We start from the raw sequence: 19,326 nt of genomic DNA on the forward strand, positions 1-19,326 counted from the left end.
ATTAAAGATAATAATATTTTAACTAATATTGTGTTACATTCTATAAGAAATATTGACACCGTTGTGTTTTATTAAAAGTGAAGTTTAAGTCAGTTTAAGTAAACAATTAAAAGTCGAAAGTTTTTACAATTTTTGAGAATGGAAAAGTACTCTTACTTTCTCTCCCTCTACACGAGGTGAAATTATTTTCGGTGAAAACGGAACTTGGGATGTATATTATATCTCGACGCCTGAAAATCTTTCTTCTAAAAATAATTTGTCAAATCATCTTTCGATCTTCTCATTTGCTCGTTCGAATAACTTTTCTATTAATCCTTTTTTACCATTTTTATCAGATTTGCTTCCTCTTATCAGACAAATTTTCTTTCGTCTCATTCTATTCAAGCAACAAACTTCGACATCGATTTTCGCCCCAGTCACAACAATACGATTTCCATCTTCCGTATAATCGCAACTCTAGGAGGCCCGCGGTCGTAAATAAACAAGCGAGCGAAACCATCGTCTGCAATTTCGCTTTTTCGTTTATCGAGAAACACCCCGTGGAAATCTCTTTCGTCGAGATTTTCCTTACCGCTTCCTAAGAGGGGAAGGATACCTTCGGCTTGGAACTTGGGAGCAAGAGGCAAGGAGACGCGTTCAAAGAGTTGTAAAGAAGCCGGGGCTGGCAAACACGGCGTCAAAGGGACTGGGGAAACGACCAATCAAACCGTCCCTGGCGTTCTTATCAGACGTACAAGCACAAGTATCTGGCTAATCAGCAGAGGATCGTCTTAATTCGCTGGCTCCGCTAAACTCGTCGTGTCGTCGTGTCGTCGTGCAGAGAGAGAGAGAGAGAGAGAGAGACGAGCTTCGAATTCGAGGAAACGAACCATCCCTCGGCCGACGATTACAGCGAACATTTCTGTTTCACGTTAAATATAAGCCAGCTCCGCTCCGCTCGGAGAAATCCGACGATGGCGAGGCCATCGACGTTGGAATTCCGTCTCGTTATAAAGAAACTGACTGGGAATGATCGTCGTTTGTATGGTACGTGATGGCAACCACGTCTGCCCGCGGATGGAAAAACGCATCGAGATCGTGAGAATCGTTGCCTCACGGAGTGACCTCGGATGACACCGCTGCTCGTGTTAAAATTAGCGGTTCTTCACTTCTGACTTAACAGAAACTCGTTTATTACGAAATGAAACGAAAATTACAATAAAACTGTAATTCTACTTGACGCTAATTGTATGCATTTACGATACAATATTATTAGATTATATTAATATTGAATTTACGATAGTTTTCGATTATTAATTAGTTATTCAATATGGTTATATAGTAATATACATTATATTATAATAATATTATTATTATATTATATTGATATTGAATTTACGATAATTATTCAATATTAATTAGTTATTCAATATAGCTATATAGTAATATACATTATATTATTATATATTATTATTATATTATGTTAATATTGAATTTACGATAATTGTTCAATATTAATTAGTTATTCAATATAGTCATATAGTAACATACACTATATTATTATTATGTTATATTAATATTGAATTTATCATAGTTACTATATTATACAGTAGTTAATTAAAATTGAAACGCTAAAATTAATGTCTGGACGAAACATTTTCCAGTAATTGTAATTGTAAATAAAAAAAATTGTTATATGCGATGAAGTTGAAATATACATATGTTTTCGTCTCTGAAAGACGAGTTGATTTCTCAGAAATTTTAATTTAAAGTCTGATATCATATCTTCGAATCTTTAATTGTGCAACAAGTACGACGAAGTTCAAGTACAAAGTGTGAATTTTTCATTAATTGAAATTTAAAAACATCTGACAACAGTCTATACATTTAATTATACAGTAATCTCTTCGTCGCGTTTCTCACGCGACAAGTTCCGCAATAATGAAAATTCTTTCATTCGATTCGACATTTTACGAACAATTGACAGGGGAGTGGAATGCTCCGGAAGTTACGGGTAGAACCTTGTTCGCTTCGCATTTCAACGAAACAGTTAGAAATTAACAAACTTCCCGTCGATTACGGGAAGCCAAGCGGACGAGCAATTTTTCAAGATAAGCGTTGCTTAATTAAATTCTTTTCAAGCTTTCGCCTTTCTTGCCCCCACTCCATCGACACTCCGAATCAATCGAAGCAGAAATTATTTCTTGCGCTTCTGCAAATAGTAGCTAGAAAACTCGTGTTACGGTTATATCGGACGTGATTCTTATAGGGATGAAATTCTAGGGACGAAACTGTACACTCATCGGTACATAACACTTTATGGTAAATTCCTAGCTTACGGACGTCTCCCAATTTTGGTTATTCCAGTCTGTTACAATTTCTTTAATGTTATAATTATCTTTCTGTAACAATCTTATAACTCTAAGTAAATTATAATAATTATAACAAGTCTAATATTATAACTACAAGTCTATTATAATTTCTTTAATGTTACAATTATCTTTCTGTAATAATCTTATAATTCTTTTACAAAAAATTTTGTGACTTTCTCGACTTCTGGCGATTGCTGCTCCGCTTTAATGACGTTGAACTAGAAATTTCTGCCATTTTGTACAATTTTTCAAATATTTTTTTTTGTTAAAGTAAGTCACGAGATAGGTTTCCCAGCTCTGTTCATAAAAATTCGTGAATTTACATGAACGTTTCCAACCTGATTGTTATTGAATCTGAATTTTCCTCTCTCTCTCTCTCGTATATTTATGTTTAATAAAAAAAAAAGTTCTTGCTCCGTAGAAATAAATAACAACGATAGAAATAAATTTCTTCGACAAATAGCGGATGAATTGCATCCTCGAGGGAACGAATCGCTAAATTAGAAATTTACCCGTTTTATATAAATTTCAAATATATTTTTTTTTTTTTTTTGATAAAGTGAGTTTTAAAATAGGTCTTCTAACTTTATTCACAAAAAATACGAATTTTTCCCCTATTCATAAAAACACGAACATTTCCAGCCTACTTTCTGCTCTCTCTCTCTCTCTCTCTCTCTCTCATATATATATATATATATATATATATATATATATATATATATATATATATTTAATAGCTTATAAAAGAGTTTCTGCTCCGTTGAAATATGAATAAATTTCTCCGACAAATACCGACTGAGAACGAATGGAACATCCTCGAGAGAACGAACCGTAATATAATCTGAAATATAATCTGAAAAATAATTGCATCGGGCAGCATCTCAATAACTCGGTTAATCAAACGTGAGGCTCGAATCGCGCGAAGGTGTTGGCACGATTATCTTACGTATAAAATAATATATCGCGAGCAGAGAGAGAAAGAGATTTCGTGCGTTATTTTTCTCGTGTTCGGACGGAATTTTCTTATCTCGCGTGCTCCGAGAACTGTTAAAGGAATTTCCCGTTAATTGCCTGTTATTACAGCGGACGAAGAAGAAACGAGGAAACATTTAGATATCCCACGATGTTCTACATTTAACGGGGGAACTGCGCTGATTAAAGTTCCTTTTGAATTAATTATAATTACGCGTTCAGTTAACAGCTGTTTCAAACGTGAGGCTCAAAGGAGTTATTACGAAATAAATTTCTTCTTCCGTCTCACGTGTGTTTTCAAATGACGTTAAAGGGGTAATGTTTCAGAAGAAAAAAAAAAAAAAAAGAAAAAGAAAAATAAAATCACGGAGAGGTAATAACGAATAAAGAAAAGTGAGATAACGAAAAAATGAAGGAAAAATTTTATACGGAGATGAAAGGAACTCCAAGTTAGATTTTTCTAAACTTTTAATTTTAAAGCATAATGTAGGGCACGGCCCACCTACCTTTTTTTTCATAAAACATCAAAATACGAGAAAGAAACTAATTTTATTAATTTTAAATTAAATTCAAGTTCAGGCCTGATCTTTTGATTGTGCTACAGAAAATTATTATTTCTTGAAAATGATTAAAAAATTAGGGATTCATTTAAGTAGAAAGTGTTTTTTGGCCCACCCTATAGTTCGTCGTTTCTGATTTTCGGCCAAATAATTCGCATAACAGAAGTAAAAAGAGAATATTCCTCCCAAGAAATGAAAGACACACGAGAAATCAGATGATCAATTCGAATTAAAATCCGAATGAAATTAAGTCGTAGCGGATGGAATTTATGAATCGCGTCAACGCGGCGTAGAGGATGGTGCTATCGTTTTATATTGCCTCGTAAGAGCATCCTTATCAAAGTAAACTGTGACAGGATTGCACGGTAGGTTGCTCACAGTTATTAGTCGCGCCCTTTTAAACGACGCATCATCATTTTCAATTTACTTCTTTCGCTGCCTCGCTTTGAAACCGGTCTAACGCGGACGACTCGTCGTGTTACCTCAGAGATCTTAACTCCGAAACCGAAAGAACATAACTCGAACTCGAACAATCACGACACTCTACGAAAGTTCAATCGATCGTGTTACACATTTTTTTATATATACATTCTGTGAGACATTTTTTTATATATACTGTTAGTGGATTTTTTTTTTTTTAAATAAGCGACGATTAAACGAAATATTTAGATTTTGAAATTTCAGAATCTCTAAACCTTCGAATGTCATAATTTTTTTAGCTGTCAAATTTACGTCAATTTTTTCAAATTTCATATTTCCTAGCTCAAATTTTCAGATTTTTCAACCATCAAACTTCCAAGTTTCCTAATTTTTTTTCGAGATTTTTATTCTACGATTCTCAAAGTCGCAAATGTTTAAACTTTTCAATCATGGCATTCCCAAATTTTCCAATTCTCGAGCTTTCTAATATTCCACAATCTTCCCATTTCAATCTGAAATTTTCTAGTTTCTCGATTTGCAAATTTCTACATTTCCCAGCCTTTTCAAACTGCCAAATCTTTTAATTTGTAAACTACGAAATTTTCCAAATCCCAAGTTCCCTGATATTTCTCGGATTTCCAAATTCCCCCAAACACTCACAAATTCAGAAATTCTCAAACTTCCTTCCGGTATTCTCAAATTCGCAAATTGCCAAGCTTTCCAGTCCCTTCGAAATCCCAAACTTCCAAGCAGTTCCCGAGACACGCTCGTTCGAATGAAAATTGTACCTTCTGTACAAAATCTCTTCGGATTAAAGTGAAATTCCTTTTCTTGTAAAAATTCCACCCATTAATAAATACATCGAAGGTGCGCGCGGTACGAAACCATCGAGATTTCACGAGACATTCGAGGTCGGAGTTATCTCTGCAGTGGCAGAGACACAGTTAGTCGCGATTAGAAGACTTTCGTCGGTATCAAAGGTCGCGCGCGGCCCACTTCGGAAACTTGGCCACCGCGATAGGCCAGCCTGGCCGCGTAAACAATGCCGACAGAGAAATTCGCGTCGCTACAATTGACAACGAGGCTTAAACTCGGTCCGTCTGGCCGGAACACACCAAACGCCAGGCTGATAATGCTCGCCGACTGATACGAAACGCTTGTCGCTCCCATTCCGTTGATCTTCGTTGACACGGAAAGGTCTCAATGGTGTTGAGGACACTTGGAGATTCGATTTACGATCGACAGAGCAAGTGCTTTTCGTCTTTCTCACACGCGAGGCTTCTTCTGTATCTTTCGACGAGCGCTCGCGAGCTTTGAGTAGAATTGCATTCGATCATCCAAACTAACTATTTGGGAGAGAAAATAATTTTTTTTAAATAAATCGGTCTGAAGGAATGAAACTTGCAATCACAAATGGGCTAGAAACCGAACAGTTTTCAAATACGAACGAATTTATTATGCTGTTTCAACTTTCATTGTCTCTTCACTTGGTATGCTATCCAAGGGCTTTCTCATCGATCATCATTTTCAAATCGTTTGGAAGTTTCGTGCCATAGGATACTGAAAATTATCAAATTTTTCAAGCTTTCAGGTTGCCACGAGCCTCTTGTGTCACTTTAGAAAAAGTCGCTCAAACTGTCGTGATTCACTGACGATTCCAGTGTCTAATAAGAAACGCGCGCGACAACGAAAAATAGAGAAAAGGGAAAAAGGAAAACAAACGAAGAAACATTCTGTAAAATTGAAATACCACGGTAACTCGGATCCTCCGAAGGGATTCTCGAGCGTTCCAGAAGCAAGTAGCGCGGAGAAAGAAAATGCACTCGCCTCGCGATCGTAGATACGTTCCTTGGAAAGGTGTGTAAGGTCAAGCCCTGGAAGGATCCGGTGACCTACTTCTTCAACTCGAGCAGAGTGGGGAACACAGTGAAACACTTTACTCGATTTTGATCTACTTCGTTCCCACGCCAGTCCCGGGGCAAATGCAATCGAAACGACGGCAATATTGGCATTTGTTTGAACAATGAAAAGCGTCGCGTAAAAATGGCAAATATTTGTTGAAACCTAAGTTTCGTGCCCGGGGAAAAATCGAAAACAGCTGGCAAATCCTGTTGTCACGCTAAAAGCATCGAATATTGAGGAAGCTCTTTATCACCCACTCTTTCTCCTCCTCTTCCTTTTTTTTTTATCGCCCTCTCCTTCTCTTCCTTTTTATTCGAAGTTTCGATTATGAATTACAGGACGAATGTAAATAGGTAGAAAAAAAAAAGTTAAGACTGTCTAGAGCTACAAAATACGTACATCTCGAAGAAGTGAAAATTTTATTACAAAAGAGAACGCCAAAGAATATCTTCTATGTTCCTCAAAACTATATGCACACTGTGCAACATTTGAATTTTTCTGTTAACTTGTTTCTCGTCTTCAGTATACTTCATGAGAAAACTCTTTCTATCATTATCTAATCTTTTTTCCTTTCATCTTCATTACGCCTTTTGCAAAAAGAATTTCCAAATTTCCGTCTCACGGATTCGTGAATTCCTTTCACTCGGATTTGAGCTGAAGTGAACTCACGTTAGAGTCGAATTTTCGTACAGACTCTGAAGGAGTATGAAAAAATTATTTGTCAAGCTTTGCGGAAGCTTTATAATCTGAAATTACGTTCCACGACCGCCTGAAAAATTCGACTCGTGAAAGCCTGTCAAGCCCTCCGGACTGACATTATTTACACGCGTAGAGACGCGTAGTATACCGATTGAGTTATTTAGTTTCTGCCAACGTACAAGGTAATATCGAAGTGTACCGTTAAGTCAACGTCACGAGCAGGATACGTTACTCTTGTTGTACCTTCCAAATAAATGATTGATTAATTGAGACACCGGGAACAACCAATACCTACGTTCCCTGTCCATAAATCTTACTGCTTGCTTTGATCTTTCGTGTCTCTCATTCGAGATAACGGATCCTTCTACAATAACAATAAAGCATTAACATAATTTTCTATCAACGAGGAATCTGAGACTTCCACGATGGATATTCAGATTTTAGAGATATAGGCTTGATTATATAATTGTATAATTATAATATAATTTTGATTATATGATCTCTTCAATTTCACGGAAGAATACTACACTTCCTTTTATTAATTTCTCCTTCAGTTCCTGTAACGAAATGAAACATCAAAAAAGGAAAGACCAGAGACCAGAGGTGACAAAAATCGGACAAAGTTCGTCAAACAGCGTAACGATTCCTCCAAATCCTCCAGAATTTCACACAGAATTCCCAAAACTCATATCTATTGCTTATCTTTCAACCTCTTGCGCTGGAATGACGTGCCACGCACGTCGAGAATTTTTTGTTCCACAATAGTATTTTAAGTATATTTAAGTAAAACAAACTATGCAAAACAAATAATAAATTTATTTAATAAATAATTTCTCAGTAATTTCTATCCAATGATATCATAACCGACGAGTTTGAAAGAAAAAGAAAACGACAAATTACTCTATACGATTCGGTCGCTCGTTATGGTCCGCAATCAGTTGCCAGCGCAAGTTGTTGAAATCATCCAGTTTTCCTAACACGAATGTGCTTTCGATTCCCAATGGACTCGTCAAACGAATTTCGAAGGTGCTGAAAAAAAGGAGAGAGAGAGCGAGAGAGAAAGAGAGAAAATAAAAGAAACGAGTAACAAAAGAAAATAAAAAAAAAGGATAAGGAGCGGACAAAGGGTCGTCGGGTAAAGTCATCGTTTTCGTTGCCTTCGGACCACCGTGGCGGCTCGTTCGCTAAAAACTTCTCGCTCGTCTCGTCAGAATGATTTATCGGCGTATTGGCAGGGGAGCGTGCGGCTCCATCCATCTCCCCTGCCCGCGAATCGTTTCCAGCTTACTCGAGAAAGCAGTTTAGCGGTACACCCCCGCGAGTCGCTCTCCCCCCGCGCGATAATGATGAAAAATAACGTTGTCCCGCGACAACGTACGACTCCACCCGCCTCGTTTCGTCCCCAGCCGACGAATTAACTCACCGCCGAGGGAGAATTGTTAAATATTCAATATTGCAACCCGACGAAACGAGAATCTTTCGAATCTTTCTTTAGCTGCCGAAAGGAAACGAAGTTAGGGAAATAAGGAGAAATAATAATTCTTTTTTCTCTTTGAAAAAAAATTCCGCTCGAACTTAGACGTGCAGAGTGACCGAGAGCTATGATCTGTATGTAAAAATGTGTCGAAAAAAAAAAAAGAGTAAAGTCGTTTCCTTGAAGCCTTGGAGAAAATTGATCAACTACGAACTTGAATTTGGCCAGTTCCGCAATAGACAGACAATTATCGATGACAGTCGATACGCGAGAATAAAAAAAAAATGTAAAGTAAAATTTCCTCGTTTTCAAGAAATTAAACTTCGAACATGTTTCGTTAAAAATTACCTCGGGCGTACCACTGCTTGATAAATTTTCAAACACGATCATCTCGAAAGCGGAGCGTCTCTGCAGAAAAATTTCACTCCGTGAGCCATGTTTTTTTAAATAGAACCTATTTAAAGGGTCTCCTCAACTTTCGAGCTTTCGAAAGGTATCCACTTTAACAGTTAGAAGCAACTATTTCCGTGCAAAGGGAAATTAAATAGAATTCGAACGTGGGATAAAACTTTTCTTATCATCGCTAAAAGATTAGAAAAAGTTAAACTACTGGCAACACATCTCTGGTCGATTTAATATAATATATCTAGAGTAGATCTCAAGAATGCACGAGCAGAATATCAATGGCCAAATTGCGAACAATATATTCCAAGCTAAGTGTCGTGGTAACACTGGAAACATGAAAATTAATTTTTTCGAATTGAACTGAAATTTCCTCGGGGTTTATATCGAATTATCGCGGCGTCAATGCTCTGAATGCGCGATACAGTGACACATGACGCAGAGATTAACGTATTAAGCACATGGAACTGGGTTGAGGGGTGTATGTCGTCGTGTATGCAACAGAGAATGTTCGAGTTGTATCCGGCATTAGCAGGAAGACGTTTCAGCCGACGAATAATACGCGGCGTTGCACGTTCACCGTGATACGAATGATCGTAGTTTTGTAAGAAACCTGTTTCTCAACTTGTGTCGCCTGCAGTTCGTTATCACGGTGAAACATTGATTATCATTGAACTAACCGAGAGAGAAATCTCAAGTTCGCACAAACGAATTTATTCCGGACATTTATTCTGGCCTGAGAGAATCGACTCTGCGATCGTCACACAACTAAAAATCAACTAGAAATTGAACAGTTTTTGAATAGAGATGTTTATTGAATGTAATTTCGAATAACTAGCAGATGAAATTTGAAAGTTCGACCGGTACGTAATTTAAGAGCTTTCTCTCTTTCTCGAATTAACGCTAGATCCATTTGTTAAGTACGCGCACATCTCGATCTAATATTTATTCTGACTCGCTATTTTCAAGTTTCTATCAAAGAAAATTCTTTTTTTTATTTTATCTAGGTGTATTTTGAAATGTTTAACAACATCGATACGATCTATTTTTAATATATTTACGCCAATTGTAAATTTTTTAACGTTATATTCTGTGGCTCAATTAGACGCATTTCTGCGTCCTTTTTTTTTTTGAAAAATTTGTTTAACGATGTTTAATTTGTTGTTTAATTTTAGCATCGTTCTTTTTCTTTTACTATTCACAGTATACAGAGTGTTTCGTAACTTGAAGGACTCACTTCTGGTTGTAAGCTTAAAAATAATGAAAAAAAAAATATAAATATAAATATAAATATAAATATATGCTCCTACATTTGAGGCAAGGATACGTATGTCAAAATAGAAACATTGCTGGACACATAATATGAATGTATACATCAAAATTCGTACGATCGACGTTTCGTATAATCGACGTTCTACCGTATTACGATTATTATTACTCGCGCAATTTACGTCGAATCGATGACGTCACTCTTCACCTTGAATTAAAATTAAAACTGTATTTTCCTCGTATTTCACTATTCTACGAGGAAAATACAAATCAGTTACGAGTACTCAGTGGTTCGATGTGAAGCAAAGAGGAATTCAATACTTAATTTAACAATCTTCAGTGACGAATCTTTTACTATTTTATTTAACCTCTTATTATTATTTAATATTAGAATTACAATTGAATTAATTAAATCAGAGTTGAAATTTGTACAATTATTACAAGAACGTTGTAAACTCATAATTATAATTATTTCGCCATTCATGAAAAATCGTTCAAAGTGAAAAAGTAGAGAACGTTATTATAGAGAGAAACATATATAAATTATGTCGTCGAATAAGAAGATTATGATCTGTCGAAAAATAATGACAAGCTACACCTGTGACTTATCAGTTGGTAATCCGAGTATTATCCTACCACGTATTCCGACATTTACACGCCTTGATAATAATTCAAAGTGATTAATGAATCCCGATTCTACGAATCATTCGCAATCCATCCATCACTACTTTCTATTTCAATGTTTTCGCCGCGGGAATACCGGTTCTTTCACTTTCTCTCGACAAGAGTAATTAATCCGAACAAAAAGCATCTCAAGATTATCCACTGCCCGTGTGTCCAAAAATACGGCAAAGCGATTCGTATTTAATTAGTGAAAGGATTTAAAAACGATTCGAGAGCGAGATAAATAATGTCCTCGAGACACAAGATTAAATTTTAGAATCAGAATTATCGACGCAGGGATTTGATAAAATATTTCGGAGAATTGAAGATAGTTCTAACTTTCGCAGTGAACAACAAGAGCAACGAACTTCGAGAATCTTTAGTTTCGAAAATTGTGCTTGTATCTTGAACGCAGGGAACACTCTGTACATGTTCTACGCGCGTTCTCTGTACTTTAAACTCCGCAGTCCATTTACAATCAAGATTCATTTGCAAAACAGTCAACGTTTTGATTTCCATTTTCTTAAAGTCTATCATCATAGTTGAAACTTGTACACTAATTTTGAAAGATTGACTTTCGTACGTGCATACGAATTAAATTCGCAAGTAAATTCTCTTCTCTCAAGTTTCTCCCAAGGTCAAGTTTCGACCAAGAGAAAATTTTCGGAAAGTTGAGGATACTAAACGACTCATTAATGAAAAAAAAAAAAAAAAAAAATCTGCAAAACTGCGGGGGGAACGTAGTCTGAATAGGTTTATCGGTTACGCAACTCACGGCTGCACGACACAAATACGTGGTTGGCGTTTGCGCGACACGCGGTGCACGTGCATCGTCTGCGATTGACTGACAGGAACGTGAATCGGCTGTTCAAACGGCTATGCGAGAATTGAACGCGGGATCGCTGGTTGCTCAAACTTGGCTGACAGTCCCGACTCGGTTTATAGCCATTTAATTCGGTTTATAACCCGAAGTTTCCATTCGAAGAACCGCTCAATGACTCCGTTTCAAGAGAATCGAACAGAGGTCTCGCGCGGATGTTTCGTCGATCGACGAAAGCGATCGAGCGTGATTGACGAGCTTGTTGAATCGTTCACTGGGGAGACGCTTGAGAGAAGACTCTTTCACGCGGCCTTGTAGAGATCAAAGTCTGGTTAAATTCAATTTTTCAATTCTTCATTCTGCACATCTTTCTCAAGAAAGAATTCGAAAAAGATAGATAAAGATACTTGCAGTATCACTATTTCTTTTTCTCTTTGTTGATCGACAAAATCGCGAAACTCACGAGTATACAAGTGAAATATTTCATAAACTGTTGCTCTATCATTTTGTAAAGAAATTCTTTCCTTCGATGTTTGCTGTTGAATAAGTACACTCGAAAAATTGTTTAAAAATCTTAGGTCATCTTTTGTTTTTCTAACTCTTCAAACTGGGCCTCGTCGACTTTCTCAGTGAGTTTTTCTGAAGTTTTTATTCTTTCTGAGGAAACTTTTAAAGATTTCATACATAAATACACTGACTGTACACTATGGCAAAAGCTTCGTCAAGTAATTCAACAATTTTTTACACTTTTGAAGCTTGGAGGAGTAAAGAAATTAATTTCTCTATTCATGGAAATTTTTATTCGTGCTTGCGTCAATTCCGAATTAACAACACTCGAAAATAATATCCAGCAAAAGATTCAAAGAGTCTTGGAACACTCTCTTTACGACTGATAGATAACAAAATTTTCTAACTGCACGTAATACAACTGTTAATATATCAACACTTGACAGACTCTCTGTTTATACAAAGTATTATCTGACTTCATAATTTTGATAGTGTAATTTTTCAATTTTGATAGAGTAATTTTTCAATTTTTTCTGATAGCAGATAGTGCACTTAATTTTCCAAGATTCTTGAGCGGAGATATGCACATACAACGCAAATTTCAAATCGTTCCACGCAAATCATAGAACTATAGGATCAAGTCATAAACTTTAAACGCATCTACGAACGCTGCATCGATGAAAAAAAAAAAAAACTCCCAAAGGGAAGATCTTGCAACATCGAGGAACTATGATAGCCCGAGATGACGCGAGAACATGCAGAACCGCGCATAAACCCGGTGTTTATTGGCCACTCTCGAAGAAATTTGCGCTCGTGGCGATTTCACGCGATTTCCCGGACGTTTCTTCGGTGCACGGAAATCGTCGTTGCATTACACACATACATATTACCCCGATAGCTACAATCAATGGAACGAAGGACACCACGGTTCGTTGGAGGAAGCAGCGAGAGGATCGGCGAGAGAACGTCTCGACCGTGATAAATATTTGCCGCGTCTTGAATATTACTAGCGAGGTCCGTCGCTAGTAATTGGACTGGTTTCATTGGCGACTTGTATCATGAGAAAATGAAAATACAGTTATTTCGAGGATCTAAGTAGATAAGATTATCTTTCCCTCTGCCACATACTAATTAAAAGAAGTAGCAAGTCGTGTGTGAAGGGGAGATAAGTTTGCACGATAAATTGAAAACGATGATATCATTGACGACGACGTGTGCGACTTGGATTTGAACATTGCAGTGGATAGAGTTATACACGGTGAACGTGAATCTTGTGGAAAATGGAAATTTAGTTAATTTTCATTAAAATGTGTGTATATATATTTTTTAAAATATAATTAAGAAATATAAATTTCCATGTTCGAGAGAACTGAGACTCGGTCTTTCTGGGCCAATTTAGTTTTAATCCTCTCGAGGCAAATTCCTCTACCGATCGCTTCATGAGAGAATAGATAATTTTCAATAACTGAACTCGACTGGTTACTTGTTAATTAACGACTGACGACCAAAGTATGAAAATTATGTCGGAGAAATTGAAGCGGGAGGAACGAAGAAAGAGTTCTTAATACAATAACAAGAGTATAAACTTTATTCGTATTATTTTTAGAGGAGTTGTTCAAATTTGTGAAGTCTGCAAAACTACCCTAAAAAATTGGAGAATTAAAAATTCAATACACTCTTTATTTATAGTATAGATTATAGATTATAATTCTATATTTATAAATTATTACAATTATATATATATATAATTTTATATTTTATATCTTAATTAATATAAAAAAATTAATAGAAAATTCTCAAGTGATCAGCCTGATCACTTAAAATTAAAATATGGCCATTCTGACCAATTTGTCAAAGTATTTAATTTAAATTGTTTAATTTAACTTGAATGCAACGCTGACGCACGTTAATTAATTTCTATTCACCTACACTTTATTAATACATAACTGCATATCCGAGTGCTTTATCTACTAATTGTATCGGTAAAAACTACATAAACGAGCTCATTAAACTCGAAACGGGCCATACGAAATTTATGTTAGACGAGTCAGATTCAATGATCCAGATCGGTCTGTTCGAAACGAATCTGCACGAACGTTTGAAAGAATAAGAGGAATGGTTATAAATAGACGCGAAGCGAGAGAAGGATAATATTTAAAAAAAAAAAGGAACAAGTAAAAAGAAGGAAAAAAGGAGACGGATATAAAATACACGGGCCAGGCTTGAAAGATCAGAGAGACCAGTGTTATTTCAGGAATAGAAAGACGAACCGAGACCTTTCACGTTTCGGATCCCGAATCGAGAGTAGCCGGCGATCCGTGCCACCTTTCACTTTTGGTATATCGTACGAGCGACCCGCGTCATCGTCACAATTAGCATAAAATGTCAGCGAAAGAAAGTTCAAAGATATTCGATTCACTCGCCCGATAACTGGGAGCACGAATGCCAGCCAACGGCGTTGAGCAACCGAACGATTCGTATTAATCCGTCCAACGATCGACTATCGTCGCTAATAACTCCACGCGTGGCAATGAATTCGATCTTGTCTAGTTGAAATTCCAACGATCCTCACGTAGAGAAACGTCTCTCGTTCTTGAAGAGATCGGTCAGAAAGTGAAAAGCGACTCGCGTTTTTGTTCAGAAAGCATTTATTGGATCTGAATCTATCGATTATGAATTGAATCTATTTGCGATTCCATAAGATTCCTTTGAAATTCTGAAATTTTCGTTTCCGCCTTCGCGTTTCACAGTCCGGAAGATACCAGCGGGAAATTTTACACGTCGAAATAACGAAGAGCAATGCAAGTTCGCTTTCGCGAAGCGCCAAAGTTTTCGAATCTTTCTAAAAATTCATTACTGAAATTACCAAAAAAAAAAAAAAAAAGAAGAAGAAAGAGAGATCCTCTGACCTAATCTCTACCTGCACATAAATCTCTGGATCAACAGCAATAACGCGAACAACTGGCCGGAAGATCCTCCGAAAGAAAGAGAGCCAAGGCAAAAAGAAAGGCGGGGGAGAAAGGTATACGTATGAAAAGTGGCTGTGCAAAGCGCGGGTAGACACAAAGAGAACGTAAGAGGAAAAAACAAGAGCGAAGAGGGAGGAGGGGGAGGGGGAGGGGGAGGGACAGAGCGCAAGCACGAGGACAACAAAAAGAATAATCGGTGAAAGGCGAGCAGTCGGAAGAAACGGGGAAAACAGAGCCGGGTGGTATGAAATTGCGCGGTGCAATTTAAATTTTTCGGACTGGGGCGGGGAGGGGGGGGGGAGGAGGAGGAGGAGGAGGTTGGCCACGGTTTTCCAACTTTTTCAATGTGTACATACACTTTTAAAAGGGGCCGTTGCATAATGTAGAGTACCCTCGGTGCCGTCCCCGACCACCCACCGTCCTTCTACACCCGAGCTAACGCTATCTTGTTCGCGAATTTGTACGCGCGCATAGAGGAGAATACGCGTAGCGGCCATCTCGAATTTTTTCGCAGGGGGTTACCATTTAACGGGACGTTCTACCCATTTATTTTCCACCGTGCCATCGTGGTCCGTTTCCACCGAGGCAGGCGCCAACGGAATTTACGATCCGGCCAATTCCTCCTCGGTTATATTTTTCTCCTTTTCCTTCCGTCTCTCTCTTCTTTCGCCATCTCTTTTCTTTATTCGCCTTTGTCCTTGGCTCCTTCGTTCCAAGCTCCTTCTTTTCGCACTTTGGCCCGACTCGATGGCGAGATCATCGGGAAACGAGCGTGTTTGACTTTCATACCCGACACGCGTGACCACTTCTGTCCCACTCGCGAACCTCCGCCGTGAGCACATACATACGACTGGATGAATTTATGGGACGGTTAGTAACCGGGTCCTCTCCCCTCCCTCCGAGAATCGTTCGGCGAGCCGCCCCGTTCGGAATGTAACGACGAGTCACCATGAATCACATATTGACTATAACAACGACTCATCCACCAACAAAATGATAACAATATCCCACCCTTGCCCAAAACTCCGATAACACAAGTATAAAAGGGCCATCCCCAAACTCCTCAAGTCAGTTCCATTCCGCATTCAAGTGTTTAATTTATTGTACTATTTTATAAATAAAAGTTACGCTGGAATACTACGGTATTCCGGCTCATATAAAAAAAGTGTTCTATTCAAATCCCGCGTAACACGGAATACCATTCCTCTACATTCGTCTTTCTTTAAGCTGATCTGTTTGTCGTGTTGGAACTGTGTCAATTAATTCTGGGGTAATTCTACATCTAGTTAAATGAAAAAGAAATATTGCTGGACCTCAAAGGATACTCGGTTTTATTGTGCTATTATGATGTCAGTAGATGAAAAGACTATAGAGTATAAGTTTTTTTTTTTTTTATGGCCACATTATCCTTCTGCTTCAAGTAAAATTATAATCTGAATGACAACGAAATTATTGTCGCAGGTATAAAAATGATCCTAATTAATTGTTCACAGTGCCTTTTACTTCAGCCACGTAACAGACTGACCTTGACCCAAATACTAGAAATCTTCTAGCTTCTATATCTCATATAATACTTTCTATAACTTCTACATCTCATTTATAATAATGCGTATAACACATACACTGTCGATCATAAATTGAAAGCCATTATTTTGTAATATCGATGGTCAACGATGTACATAAATTCCATTCTTCAGCGAATTCTTTGGAAAAAATGCGAGAAACAAAAGTAAACGTAACTTTCGGTCGAGCACGTAACAGGCAGCTTAACAAGCCGACAATTATTTTGGTTTCTCGTAAAGCCGTAAAACTTCGGTTTCTCCACTCTGCTCGGGCATGCAACGTGACGACGACTCGTTTCTTCAATTATCAGAAGACGGAGAACGGAAATTCGCTGTTTTTCCTCCTACCGTCGTTTAATTATTTCCACGTAAAACCGAGCCTGATTCCACTCGAATGACGCAAACTGATTCTCCTTTTCTTTTTTCTTTTCCTCTTCTCACTCTCTCTCTCTCTCTCTCTTCTGTTCTTCCTTGTTCCCCGCGTCGAAAATTCAACGAAAAAAGCCACGTTACAACACACGTTTCTACTCGGGAATGCCGTGAGCTTACGGCATCGAGAAATTTCATAAGAACGAACCGGTTTTGGTTCTCGAATTACCTTCGCCGCCGCGAGGAATCCGAAAGGTTTGTTCAAAGTGTCAAATATCGGCGGAGCAAGACGATATTCAGCAAAGACGGAAACCATAGGGGACGGTAGGTGTACTTGGGGACGAGAATCAGACGACGGCGAGAAAATGGAATTTCATTATCCAAGAAAGAGAGACCGAGAGAATTAGCGACCAGCTACGACGATTTCTTTTTTTCTCTGCGAAGCCACGTTTCGCACGATCCCTCCTGATTTTTTCTTTTTCTCTTTTTTTCTTTTTGATCGTTTTCACGCGAGCTGCTCCAACCCTTCACCCTGTCTAGTCCGTGACACGTAACGAGCTAATGGCTTATTCCTTTTTAACTCAAACTAATTAAGTGGATTTTCAATGCTTGGTTTAACAAGTTGGAGATTTTTTTTTTTTTTTTTGCTTCATTTAAGCGAAATTGATAAATTTCCTCCTGTGTCACGTTGGACATTGAAAAATTATATGAATCTTCAAGTGAGATCATCGATGCGTAATACAATCATTAACATCTTATCGACGAACGTCGATTTCCTAAGAAAGAAATATACATGCCAATATATAAATGCTTTTATTTGATAGCACAAAATAAACAAAAATAACAAAAATAAAAAATTGTACTTATATATATATATATTTCACAATATCACGGTTTGTTCCTATATCTTCCGTGAATGTTGTTTATATTCCACTCTTTGGATGCCATATTTTAAAAGTTTCAAAGCTACAATAATAAATATTAGGTACACTTTATCACTTTTATCCAATTTAACTAAAATTTTAACTGTAAAATACTGAGGTAAAATACTGTTTAACGGCGTCATCCGTTGATAAGGTGTTAATTTACAATTAAGAATGTCCAATGACCCACTTAAGGATTTTAAACAATATTTTTACAAAGAGTCTAACTCAATATTATACTAAAAATACTTTTGAACGGACACGTTTTCATCTGCCGTGCTTCTGCCGCGACGGAAGAAATGTTTGTTCAAATTTCACTCAACAGATAAACGTTACTTTCGCTTTCGTCCAAAATGAAAATACCATTTTTACACAATATTCGTTCGCCTCTACGTTCAAAGGCGAGACCAAATGTCAATTTTATCAGCGATTAACATTTACACAGTCGCCGTGTCGAGGAATGATGGAAAGAGAGAATTAACAGACGCGAAAATCAGCGTGTTTGTCATCGAATTTTCGAGGCATCATTCTTCCTTTCGCGTAGAGAGAGAGAGAGAGAGAGAGAGAGAGAGAAAGGTCCGTGTATCCATGCGCTCGCGTGGAAAAAAATAATCTCGCGACGCGAGATGTTAAATGGCAACGAACGGGCACGCGAGTCCAGGATTCCGAGCTCTATTGTTCATCGGCCGTGACGGAAAGCTGATTCGAATGGCCGGTAAACGTTTAACATCGATCGGCCGCGCGTTTTTGTCGCCGCGCGATTGAACGAACGAGAGCCCGGGTTGTAAACACAATCCGAATAAAATTTCGCTGGTGGAAATTCGTTTCAGCTGGATTTCGGGGGAGTAATGCGTTTTCATACGCGGGACGCGCCTCGAATATCGAAATCGAGCTGCCCTGTTGCCGATGATAACAAAGGCATTTCGGCGCCGGTTACAAAAAAACCGACTGGAAAAACAAAAGGACACCGATCGACTGGAAAATTGAAATAATTACTTAACGCGCCTCGCTTTCTATGATAATGAAATTCCATGTACGAAGAGATCAGGAATCTGGCTATTCTAAATACCCTATTATTCATTCTATAATTAATGTAAATAATATCATAAATATAAAGAGTCAAATTATACAATGTAAAATATAATACTACATAAATAAATTATATATAAGAAAAATTTAAATATTTTAAATATAAAATTGTAGGAGTTAACAAAGTTAATTTCAATATCAGAAATTAAAAATAATAATTTAAAATAATTTAAAAAAAAAAAGGTATTGAGAATGGTAATATAAATTTTGAAATTAGATTAGATCCACATTCAAATGGAATTTTCTAAATTAATTTTTTTACTTATTGAAAAAATTTTATTTAAATTAAAAATAATTATTGAAATTAATATGATAAATATAATAAATAATATATATATATATATATATTATATTTAAATTTCAAGCTGGACAAGA

General features: G+C 37.2%; 1 protein-coding gene across 1 annotated transcript in view; it reads right to left on the reverse strand.

Moving 5' to 3' along the window:
- Positions 1-19,326, reverse strand: part of LOC122539036 — a 189,590-nt gene that overhangs the window by 160,821 nt on the left and 9,443 nt on the right. The window lies entirely within an intron of this gene.

Source organism: Frieseomelitta varia, unplaced genomic scaffold, assembly GCF_011392965.1.
Source record: "Frieseomelitta varia isolate USP_RPSP 00005682 unplaced genomic scaffold, Fvar_1.2 scaffold_189, whole genome shotgun sequence".
NCBI classification, from domain to species: Eukaryota; Metazoa; Arthropoda; class Insecta; order Hymenoptera; family Apidae; genus Frieseomelitta; species Frieseomelitta varia.